Source organism: Diorhabda carinulata, chromosome 8 (assembly GCF_026250575.1).
Source record: "Diorhabda carinulata isolate Delta chromosome 8, icDioCari1.1, whole genome shotgun sequence".
NCBI lineage: Eukaryota > Metazoa > Arthropoda > Insecta > Coleoptera > Chrysomelidae > Diorhabda > Diorhabda carinulata.
Window position 1 is genome coordinate 283,114 of NC_079467.1, and position 12,886 is coordinate 295,999.

The window sequence follows — 12,886 nt, forward strand, 5'->3', positions numbered from 1 at the left end:
ATTGAAATTTGATGTCAATTATTATGGACCAATTTACAATTGACCTGATAATAACGTTTCTGTATACAAACACACACAGGTCGATCTGTCCAAATAACAATGATTCTGGAACTTTAGGTCTTTATTTGTAGATCGCCTACTATACCCTGCGGACACAAGAGTGACGTCCTGTAAAAGTAAATAGGGCATATACTTGTTATACCCCTGTCATCTTTTGATGTTGCCCTATTCACACTATTTCGTTTGTATATTTCATTCAAGTAAGAAGTTGAAGGAACTTATATGTTCAGAATTTCTTTGACAAATGTTGATATAAAAGAAGTTGATGTGGGATATCGTACATGCCGATTGGAAAGAATTATAACAATAAAAATTTTACCTACTTACAAAAAAATAGAATTTATATCAAAGTCGAGCTGTTTCTTGTTTATTAAGAAACCATTAGAAACAAAAAATTGTCCAAGAAAAGTCTTTTAAATCTCCAAATTCACAAACCTTCAAGTCTTCAAGTGACAAGATTTTTATTTTCACCAAAAAACTCCTCTAAATCATCCATTTTGACATTATTGTACTATAATTTGAAAATCTTATTTTTCTTTCGAAATGGCTTTCATTTAGTATGTCGCGGTGTTCTCAACATCAAGTATATTGTGAAAAAGTTCAACTTTCCATTTGTGGGAAAACCTAGAAGTAGCTTAGTGCTAAATCTGGTATATATGAAGTCAGAATGTGGAAATACAGGAATATTTTTAGTTAACCAAAAGCAGTTGATCTATTTTTCGGTCCTTTCCTTTCACATAACAAACATGTCTATTAGCTTTTTCGCAATTTTCATTTGTTTTTGATATCTATTTGTTCTAAACTGATTCTTAAATCTCTCATATCACTTGTAAACGAGCTTAAAGTATCTTAAAATAGGTTTCATAGACACGGACTATTAGTTACAAACACAATTATAAAAGAAAGTTAAAAAGCTAATTATTTGGTACAATATTCTGTATTGGACTGACTAATACTCGATATTATTTGTGCTAAATGTCGACTATAAAGATGCGGGAATAACCAAAGCAGTTCTAGATTGGAAAAATCCCCGATATTTCCAATAGCAGACCGTAGTTATCCAATAGCTGTAAAAATATGTTTATGTCTGCATCCAATAATCTAAACCTCAAACTGTGTACGTACTATCTACAACAAACTCTCTAAATCTAGGTAATGAGTGTTAATCTATAAATGGATTATGCTTCAGAAAGATTTAGATAAAGATTCGTCACAAAGGATGTCAAAATATGAACTCTAAGGAGTCAACAGTTATATTAGTTTTATGGAGTATCATATTGGAAAGGTTCCAAAAATTGTAGAACTACTTATAAAGAGATCAATACAACAAACAACAAGAAACAGATATAAAGAAAAGAAGAAAACTGATGTAAAAGGAAAACAATAGTGCATAGATGTTGCAGTTATAGGTTTTTATGACATTTTTATTATTAGAGAACTTACATTCCGAAATGAACAAGATTGGATAATTGTTAGAGAAGTAGAAGCTTTTGAAATCACAAAAAATGCAGATGAATCATGAAGATCTAGAGCTAATTTTTGTGTTAACCATTTTTTAAATTTAAAAAATCCTGTGTTAGACACATATCTTAGCATATGAATGTCTTCTGTCGTGTAAAAATAAGTGTATAAAAGTAAGGAAGAAATTTGTATTTTGAAAAAAGATCTATTACCTATATAGTTGTTCCATAAAGTTTGTTAAAACTTGCAGCATATCTAAATGCATTTCAAATTATTAAGAATACTTTTACTTTATTGTAAACATTAGATTTTATGATGATTTTTTCGCAAAATAATTCTCAAAAAGCAAAATCTAGTTTGTGGAACGTGGAGCCTTAAGTAATGAATAAAAAGCTATAAGTTATCAACGTGTTTTGGAGCATTTTTAAACAAACACAGCAAGAAGAAACGTTTTATGATAATTTTACATATATTATTTTTTTTACGAATGACTAATGTTAATTTTGTATTTCATAAATGTTTGGATTATAACAGTGACCTTTGGAAATATGAACGTGAACATCAGAATACACTTAGACGTTATTTTCGTTGGTCTTTATTGATTGACACTTTTATTTCAAGTAAAAAACGATTACGGAATACACAAATTTCAATGTAAATACATTTAACAACTTGCTTTTAATTTTTCTGTGTAAATATTCATAACACGCCACGATTATAATTATAATTCCATTGAATTTCCATCTCTATTATTAACTACTCTACTTATTAGAATAGAAATCGATCAGTATCAAAAGGTTGATACAAAAAAAGGTGGACACGGTCTCTAGGATAAGTAGAGAACTGAAAAATGGGGTTTCCTCGTTAGAAAATATACTAGAATAGAATAAATATACAAAGACCCAATTTTATTTATTTATATCACTAAAAAAAATCTTTTTATAGTCTTCAGAAACCGAAGGTAAACTATTCATTCAACGGTCTCTGTATTAAGTAAGTTCTTGGTAGTTTTTCGTGGAATTTTTTTTGAATATTTTACCTCCTAGGAAAAATCTTAAAACTTGTTGTAATTTGTTAATAGTAGAGTTGTTATAGTAATTATTACTCGTAATTGAAGATAAAAATGACAAAAAATAATGTAATGTCAGTAATTTTTAATCCAAAAGCCATAAACAAACCGTTTGAGTATCGCAGTTTTCAGTTAACCGAAAGTCTGTTTAAAAGACGTAACCAAGTATTTTACGAAGGTTAATCATCCCTTGAAATAATTGAACAAATCTATAGTACTAGTGACATAATAGGCAATTAAATTTGTTTAATTATCTGATTCACCTAAAAAATGAGATATGTTAAGATGTGAATCGAAGTAATGCATTTTCTTCTTAGAATTTCAAACAATCTTTAGATACTTACATAGAGAGAGAAATGAATTTAATTAATATTTATACCAAGTAAATCTTTATGCGTAATGCTTTGTTCTTTCGAAAACAGAAGCCTTGTCCTCTTATAATTCGTCAACAGAAACACACCTCTCCGACTTTTGAATTATTTAAAGCTATTTCTAAATATAGTTATAAAATTAAGCAAAGGTATTGCATGAGGCAGGGAACAAGACATAAACATTCATTTAATATTTTATTTGAGCAAAAAGAGCAAACAAAACAAATCAAAAATCACTTAAAAAGGGCCGAGAAACGCCCATTTATGAAGAAAAGCCGAATGAAATGTAAACCGGAACGCCCCTATCAACTTGCATCACCAATGTAAAAGTGGACTGATCCGCCATCTTGATTGAGAATTTGTGGGGGCACCATCAGCGCCGTCCCGGCAGGACGAAGAACTTACCACAGCTTTCGTGAATGTTAACAGAAGAGACACATTTTATCTCGCCTGTCTCGGAAAATTCACGTAATCGATAAAAAAAATCGATTAAAATTATTTTTTATTCGAAAACTATGTGCAGTATTATCTAGTCGATTAGTGTTAATAGTCTTTTTATCTCAAACGTTTTATAGTACATACGAATAAATAAATTAGTGAATATCGAGAACTTTATTTTGGACTACCAGTTTGAATATTTAGTAGAAGTAGCGGGAAGTGCTTTGTTTTCTACCAGGTTTTAAAAAAACTGTGCAAAGTGTCGCGACAAGAGGAATATCTTTTCGGGACTAGTCCTCAGAAACCTGGTAAGTTCATTTAATTAAAAATATTAATGATAAGTAAGTACGCAAAATATGCTAAGAGGTGGGAATTGTAATAAGATTCATCTCGTTTTTGCTCGTAAAACAATCTTTCCAGCTATTTAATATTGGAGAAAACCACACAACAGAAAATTAGTAGGAAAATTTTTAAATTGTTCGGTACGGTTTGAATGTAGGCATTTAAAACTTGTTCAGAATGGAATTGAAAGTTTTTTACATTACTATGTAACGAGTGAACTGCTTTTTTCTTAAATTTTTTTTAAAATATGTGTCAGAAGCTTTTCATTTATTTATTTTCTAAATTAATACTTTTCGGAACTTTCGGAACCTGAAAGAAAGCTTTAGACAGTGTTGGTACCTAGGTAGGTTTTTATTGGTATCGCGTACGGTGGTAAATTTCAAAGAGCGACAGTTCTGATAAGATTTGATCATTTTTGCTGATCTTTATGAAACTCTCCGTGAATTTTTCATAATTAAAAAGTATTTCGGAGAAAAAGAAACGTTGGATTTAAGCATATCGAAGAAATGAAGAAAAACCAACATAAAACAAAAAGAAGATTGTATATTGGTGACACTTTTTCATTGTCATAGATGGACTAATATCAGAGTCAGGTAAACGACAAAGTCTAACAGAAAAAGCGTGTCCTGATTAATTACAAACAGGATAAGTTCAGATATGTAGTCAGTAGAGGCTGCAAATCTGTAAATATATCACTGTGTAGTAATTTTTTTTAACACTATCGTATAGAATATAGAAGTTTTTACAGGGTGGTTTCCCTTCATAATAAATGTAAACGGTAAGTTCAAGACAGGTGCGTCATTTTTTAAATTAGTTATGAATATTAAAATTTTCAGGTAAATGAGTTTTTGCTTTTAAAACTTTGATACTTAGTGTTTGAATAAAGTGTAAAATCTTTAATCTTAAGCACTTATGAGTTATCTCTACTTATAATTATACGAAATCAATCTTTTAACAAAGTTCTTCTGGTAGCTTCCTAAAAAGCATTTATAGATGTATGAAAAATGAAAATTATTAATTTTAAAAATAAATATTATGAGCTAGTAATAGTAGTAGCGAATACCAAATAATGAAAATGATTACGCTTTTATTACTTATGTAGATTCTTTAGAAATCATGATTTTTTTCACGTTTCAAGTTTTACAAAATCAATATAATCAGATGTACATTATATTAAATTATGTATACGGAATCTTTTTGCTTCTTTTAGTTTGTTCGAATTTTTCTTTTAGCATTTTCTTCTGTTATTTCAGTGTTTTCATTATTTAGTTCTTTGTGAATTTCTTCCTCAATCAAATAATGTTTCTTTCTTGTCTGTCTCCCTGCTGTCGTTTGAAATATTCTTCCCTTTCGGCTTCTTTCTTTTCTGTTTCTCTTCCATTTTTTTGGTAGATCTATAGTTCTTCCAATATCAATTGCAATAGGAACAATCAATATTTTTTCATTAATACGCACGACACACCAAATTAAGGAATGAAAAATAATGTTTACTTCCCGTATAAAATTGATATTGAAAGAACTATACACTATACTTCATCTTGAGTTTGAGGTGAGATAGTTTTCAAACAACCCTCGTACTCAGTTGGTTCTACCTAATCATTTAACCAAACTAGAAGGATTATCTATTTGTAATTAACGAACTTAAACACCGGACATAAAAAAGGAGTGTTAACAAAAGATTTCTGTAGTATCTAAAATTTTATTTGAATGATCTTGTAAATCTTATCAGTGTTGTTAAATTTAAATACATTCCTACAATTAGTGGAATAATTATGGAACGCTTCTTCTTTTGTTGTACACTTAATTTATTTATATCATGTTCTGTCAGCAATGCTTCAATTTCCTTGAAATATGAAATATGAAAAATACGTTTTCTTCGAGGTCTACATAGGAGGTCTTCGTGTCTTTGATGACTAAGTTCGATAAGCATATCAAGAAATTGGCATTGAGAGAAAGCAAGAAATGATTATGTGACTCAAAGGTTTATCGATGAAAGACAACGTCTTACAGTCTCATGCGAGTCAAAACATTTCTGTATATCCGATAAAAATCTCAAATTGAATCGTCGCCGACGAAAGATGTACCTCAAAGAAACACACTGTTAATTCACGTGGATATAACCTCTAACTTTGTAACTGCTACCAGAAGACAAGTCATCTACGTGTCCCGCATGGCTAAAGTTAGTTGTCCTTGTTTTTATCAGAAAGACTTAATTTATTCATAATCCCTTATAACTTGTAGCGTTGAAAATTTCAAATTTAAACGAAAAAAGAGAAAAATATCCACAATGTACATTTATTATTGTATTTTCATCATTTAGTGACATGTATTACTTAGTTAATGAGTAGTAAAAAATTTTAAAACCAGGATTTTTGAATTTATAATTCGTATAATAGATAGAGGAAATCCTCGTCACTGAGTTGTCACAATCGAAGGACACTATCGAATGTATCAATCGAAAAATTTTTGAAGAAGTCTCCTTCAGACTTGCCTTCGTTATGGTTTTCGATGTTATCGTTAACAAATCCATTTATATTGAGATTCAAATTTATGTTGTGTCATCTTGGGAACCTTCATTTTACATTCATAAATATGGTAGATGACAAATACTTATACTCGTTTTGGAAATATGTATCTGTGAACAGTCTACGCGGTATTTAAAAGATATGCCTTTTGAAAACTTGACTGATATGCTACGGAATTGCCGTTAATGTTTATTTTTATATTAGCCTGTTACCCTGGCAGCACAAGTTACCTTATTCCTTAAAAAATAATTGCTTGCATCTCAGCTAAATTTAAGAGTTTAGTGAATATCTGTAGCTTTTCTATATTGTAATGATTAATTTTATATAATTTTATATAAGTATATATAATAAGTTTGTTCTGAAATTTTCTGTATTTCCTCAATCAATTCTTCATCAAACAAATCTTCTAAATCTTGAAAAGCATCCATATTATATTTTCGAGTATTTGTATGACGAATATTTCCAAAAATTAACTAATTAAATGTAAGTATAATAAATTAACAAATCACTTTTGATGTACTTACAATATTTTAGGTAAGGTTTCTCTAAACTCTTTAATTAACACTTGTGACTGCCCAATAACTTATTTGTTTGTCGATTTACTCAGAGGATTACTTTATTATAAGGTGAAGATACCAAATCCTTAAAAGTGTTTATTTGTACAAAAAATTATAGTACTAGTTGTTAATTTGTTATTCATTATCCAGAAAAAATAGGGAAAAAGTTCTGTCACATCTGGTTTAAGAAATATTTATTAACTTAACTGAAATACATAATTCTGATGTTAATACTAGAAAACAAAAATTGAAAATTACCTACTAATTTGTGCTTTTGCTAACAGTAATTATCTCATTCAAAAATCCTTGATTTCGTTCATCGAAATCAAAATCTTGGTGATAAACTTTCCCTTGTTCAGCACGCATCCTTCCTAAGTTTTTAAAGAAAAAATTAAGATGCGAGTGCAGAAATTGTATCTTTAATGAATATTTTTCAATAAATCAGTAAGAATTTCTTTATAATTTCTCAAAATCTTCTCCACAACTACTTTGAAAGACTTCTAAACAGCCACCACTACACCAACACTAATAATTACCCTTCAGAGAATGAAGGTAAACTGTCTCTGAAGACGATAACTTGGTTATCGAAACGCGCGTCAAACGTGTAATTTTGAGTGTTTGTATGTAATGTTTGGAAAGTTTTTTTGTAAATACCGGAAAGCCTCAATTGATGTGAAAAGAGGGTAGAGTGATGTTCTTGGGATCTACCAACAACTAGTGTTTAATGTTTCTTTTGCCTTTTTTTACAAAATAATTTTGTTTTTTTCTATTGTCCTACGAACAAAGGAAAAAACAGTTATATGTGTAACCACCCTGCAATCCAAATAAACAATAAACACAATACTCAATTCTTTGTTTCTGAAATTCGGTACTTTTGTGTATGGTAGTGATAAGTTCCATTGTTGTAAGCGAGAACCGAAAAGCTTCGCTTTACATCTTGATAATTGTAAATTTTTTGTAAAGTGAAAATCTCTCAGAATCACTAGAAATCGATTTGAATGTAATATGGGCTTAGTAACAGACTGAACTTCTGCGTATATAATTTTTTTTTATTTCAATATTTTCGCAACACAAAATTTTCATCTATTAAATTGGATTTTTTAGAACAGTGTGTGATATTCTCAGTTATACTGCCTGATGCTCGTTTCGATAACCAAGTTATCGTCTTCAGAGACTGGAGGTGATTCAGTTTATAAACAACGATTGTCGATTGAATTGCTGTCAATCGACAGTTATATTCTATCTTGATTAACTATTTCAATTAAATTCATATGGGTCAAATTATTTTTTTGTGTCGAGTATAGGTATATTTACGAAAAAATTGACCGATAAAAGTTATGATACAAATAACGAAATACCAATTTCCAACTACATCCCATTATACGAAAATGCAATTTACTCTCGCATATCAAGACACGACTTAATCAAGATTTCCAAGAACAGCAATAAAAATCATGACCATAAAGTAAATTGATGTCTTTGAAAATACATAAAGCGTCTACTAGATTATTTTAAAATGAGATGTATACATACAAGGTGATGCCTTTTCACTATATATAAAGCTATATAGAAAATACTTTCCGATTCTGTTATAACATTATAAATAAACTACTTTTGAACTCTTCAAATTAATTTTCTTTTATTTTAATTAATTTAACTTTTGAAAATCGGAAATGACAGTTTTAATATTGAAGATGTTTTTAAAGAAAAACTAAAAACAATAGTCCAGTTTGAAAATAATCTAAAGCTCTACTTCAAAGGCTACGTTTAATTTTTTCTGTTCACCTTTAGACTCTGAGGACGATTCTTTGGTGATCAAAGCGCGCATTTTTAAATAGAAAGAAGAAGGTCACTACAACATTTTGAATTAGCCATACCAAACTTATACAGGGTGGTTATCTGATGTCTATAGGAAGTTGTCATAATTGTCATTCAAAATTACAAATTTGAAACATTTTTAGTACGTTTTTTCGAGATTAAAAACTGAATTCTTTTAACGAATATATACATATATGGTTCTCTTTTATTTTCACTTAATAATGGTTTTGATTATGATATGATGCAAAAAAATCCTAAGTAAATATCGTATCCACCTGAGTACACCGAAAAGCAACCGATTTTAGGGTTCTTTTCATTCTTCGTTTAATGTTCGACAGAACTATGACAAATCAATTACATACTATTCCTATACAGATGGTGGATGTTTGTTTTGGAATAGTTTTTGTACCAAAAGGAAGAAGAAAAGAGAATAATACGTTTTTGTAGGTGATGATCGTTATATTTTGCAAAAGCTCTATACAAAAGAATTATGTGAAATGTCGAGGATTTTATCAGAAATTCAAGCATGTCAGATATACGAGGAGGGTCCCAAAAGAACCTGACCTAACCTAAAGAAGGGTAGTTGCTTGGAAAATACCACAGCATATTTTGTAACATATCGATCATACTAGTTTGGCGACTAAAACTTTATTTTGACTGAATGAGGGGAAAATTTATTTCTTTTTATTTATTTCAGTATTGAATATGAACAAATTCTAGGTGAATACATATAAATAATGTCTCAAAAACCGTAGATGTTCATTTTAGAAATGAAAATTTACTCTTAATAAAGAATAATAATTGCAACCGGAATCTAAGATTGTATATGTTTTCATACAAGTTTATAAACTATGAAAAAGAGTTTAAGAACTATAATTTATAATTAAATCATCGATTGCTACTGTAAATAACCAAGAGTCTGCTGTACTTTGTTAAAATATTATCATAGTTTATCTAAAAAGGTATATCAGATTAATAATACATCATTTGAATAAAATTTAGTATAAGGTTGTTAACATCTATCACAAAATGTGAATAACCAAATTATAAAGGCTTGAATGATATAAATATAACAACAATCAATAATTTGTGTGACTGACACACAGATGGCTCCGCAATTGTCAAATCCATATGACGTTTATCGAGTACCAACTTTCTAAAGACTAAGCGTAAAGTTTCATGACAAGTGACAGCCATTTAAGTGAAGTTACTTTTGTTATTTAAAAAACAATTTCGTGTTTTAATTTATCATTGCTTCTATACTGTACAAGCTCAGCAATAGCTTCAAAAGTGTTATCCGGATTCTGCTCCATCGAACAGAACCATTTGTTATTAATTTGCCGAATTTAACGTGGTCATGCAGACATCGATGATGGTGAACGTTCTGTTCGTTCAATTGAGGTGGTTACTCCAGAAAACACCAAAAAAGTTCATAAATTAGTTAGATCTTATCGTGAATTGAAATTCCGCGAAATAGTTAAAGCCGCGAAGATATCAGAAAATAGTGCGTTTACATTTGACCATGAGAAAGTTTTTTTCAAAATGGGTGCCGCGTTTACTCACGGTAGTTCAAATAGAACAACTTGTTGATGATTCAGAGCACTGCTTGATCATGTTTACACGTGATCAATAAGATTTTTTGCGTCGGTATGTTACAATGGAGGAAACATGGATCCATCACTTCCCTTGGAAATAAAAACGATCAAAATCTGAGTGGATTTTAGCCGGCGAACAACGTCCGAAGCGTCCAAAGACACAACGGTCAGCTGAAAAGGTTATGCCTTCAGTATTTTGGGATATGCATGGACTATTATTCATCGACTATCTCCAAAAAAAAAAGGAGACAATCAATAGCGAGGTCAAGGAGAAATGACCTCATATGTTGAAGAAAAAACTACTGTTGCACCAAGATATCGCACTGATTTACAAGTCGGTGACAACGATAGTTAAATTGAACGAATTACACTTCGAACTGCTTCCTAATTTACAGTATAGTCCAGATTTGGCTCTTTGTGGCTACTGGCTACGTTTAAGCCCTTAAATTCGAGTGGCATTTATCAGATTACAAACCAACTACAGTACAACGCCTGGATAGCCTCTCAACATAGACGTTCAGACCTATACGTGTTTTCCAATTGTTTATTGGGATGTCCAGGGAAATGGAAGGATACAAAAGTAAACCCACACTACTAGTCTCCCCAATTCCCAATGGTTTTATCATAAGTGTAATGGAGAGAAAATATGGAGAAAACAGGTTGCTGGAAACCAATGATCGCATGAGACACACCAAAATTCTTTCCTTTCTTTCTCTACTCGATTTTGATGAAATTTGAAAGAATCTCTAACAAATCTCTATGAAAAACATTCTCAATATGATATTTAAGTGTGTCTTTTACTTTGCTGAACAAATAATTTTACATCTCTTACTCTAAATTTTTCAATAAATCATTTATTTTCGCCCTCACTGACTTCATTTTATGTTGCGGTCATACAAATAAAAAAAACCGATCCTAATACCAACGAAGGTTACTCCTGGTTCGGTAAATGGTCATTATTTTAGTTATTCAATGTGCTTTTCAAAAACATGTTCAATAGTATGAAACTTGCAGCGAATACGTCGTAAAATCATGATGCAAACATAAATTCTTCGATCATAAGCACAAATCCAAATTGTTTAAGAAAAGAAAGAAATATCTACATCAATGACATGCTAATGAAAACAGCATTCCAATTAAATTAATTGCCCAGAATTCAGGAAATAATACATAAATTGTTAATATACAGGTACACTTTATGTTTAGCGCAGTGGAACTCATAAATTTAATTTAATGAATATTTTAATTGGATTACCCATCATTTTATTATTGTATTAGTGCAGTTAAGGGTTGAAATGTCAAAATCTTGAAAGCAGATGATAAAAGGACGTTAAAATCAAGAGCCGTACTGGGTACAATTCGCCATCTTTCCGATTTTTAAATATAGTGACACACAAGAATGATTCAGTTTCGTTTTATACGGTGGAGGAAAAGTCAAAAATAGGTATTACGTTTTACCATTCACTTTCCATGTAATAAATGTGGTTTCCAAATAAAAACAACTTAGAACTTATCGAGCAGGAAATCCAAAAGAAAATAGTACATCAGCAGAATTCTTAGAATTGAGCGGCCAGTGCCAAATACGAGGGTTACATTTTAAGTTTTTCCAAAAAGTGAAACAGAAGCGAACAAGTTCGAAACAAAGTGTTTATTGCTTTTCGAAATATTCGTCTATACATTTCAAACATTTTTTCCAATTTGTAGCTGATTCTATAGAAACATACTATGAAATTCATTGTCGGCGCATAGTTTATTTGACAGTAGGTTACAGAAAAAAGTCATTTGGCAATAAACTTAAGAGACGCCTCTATCTATTTTGTTCGCTCATAAAAACTTAAAATGCAATCCTCGATATCACAAATTTGATACAGGACACGAAGAAACAAGAGAGATTACGAAGGAAAGGATATATAAAGAAGTGAATATTATAAAGCGGGGCTTAGATATGGCAAAGGTACCAGATACCGAGTGTTTACCCTAAAACAACTTAGCATAGTTTAATCTACTTCTGCACATGCTGTTCATTGATTATAAGCAAGCGTATGATATAGTTGCTAGTGCCGAAATTGTATGGATTAGTGAAATACCTTGGAATACTGTTCAAGATAAATAACCACGAGGAAAAGTCAGTTAGTACTGTTAACTAGCTATAGCTAGTGCTAGCCCCTGAAGGCTTTCTTGAATTGGAGAATCCTCCGGGGATTGCTGGCTTGAGATCAAGCCTCTTTCACTGGTTCATATCCCAGATACTAACATTTGCAAAAGATGTGCTCTGTAGTTTCCTCCTTCATTCCATAGTAGTGTCTTATCGATATTATATCTGCGATAAGGTCTACTGGACCACAAAACTGGAATGATGCTTCAATTTCCTCCCACAACAATATTATGAATGAAATTATATTTTCTCTACTAGATTTTTATTTGTGGAAACATACTGAATTCAAAATAAATATTGGAATGGAAATAATTAGTGTTCGTATAGATTCTATACTCATGATTCTTTTATATAGATTCGATTCTTGTAAATTGCTTGTATATAACATCTATCTGTATGAAACGAATCTACAAAAACCGAATCTATATATGCATATATGAATATATATGTACCTATAAAGGTGATTCAGTCCATTTTTTTCATTCTATATAAATC

The 12,886-nt window shown here is 30.5% G+C and overlaps 1 protein-coding gene across 2 annotated transcripts in view; it reads left to right on the forward strand.

Annotated features, from left to right (window-relative positions):
- Nucleotides 1-3,367: 3,367 nt before the first annotated feature.
- The window catches only part of LOC130897241 (homeobox protein OTX2-A-like), a 120,448-nt gene continuing 110,929 nt past the window's right edge, over nt 3,368-12,886 (forward strand). For both annotated transcript variants that reach the window (XM_057805997.1, XM_057805998.1), the window contains exon 1: nt 3,368-3,707. The gene's annotated coding sequence lies outside the window, so the exon portion shown is untranslated. The remainder of the gene's footprint in view (nt 3,708-12,886) is intronic.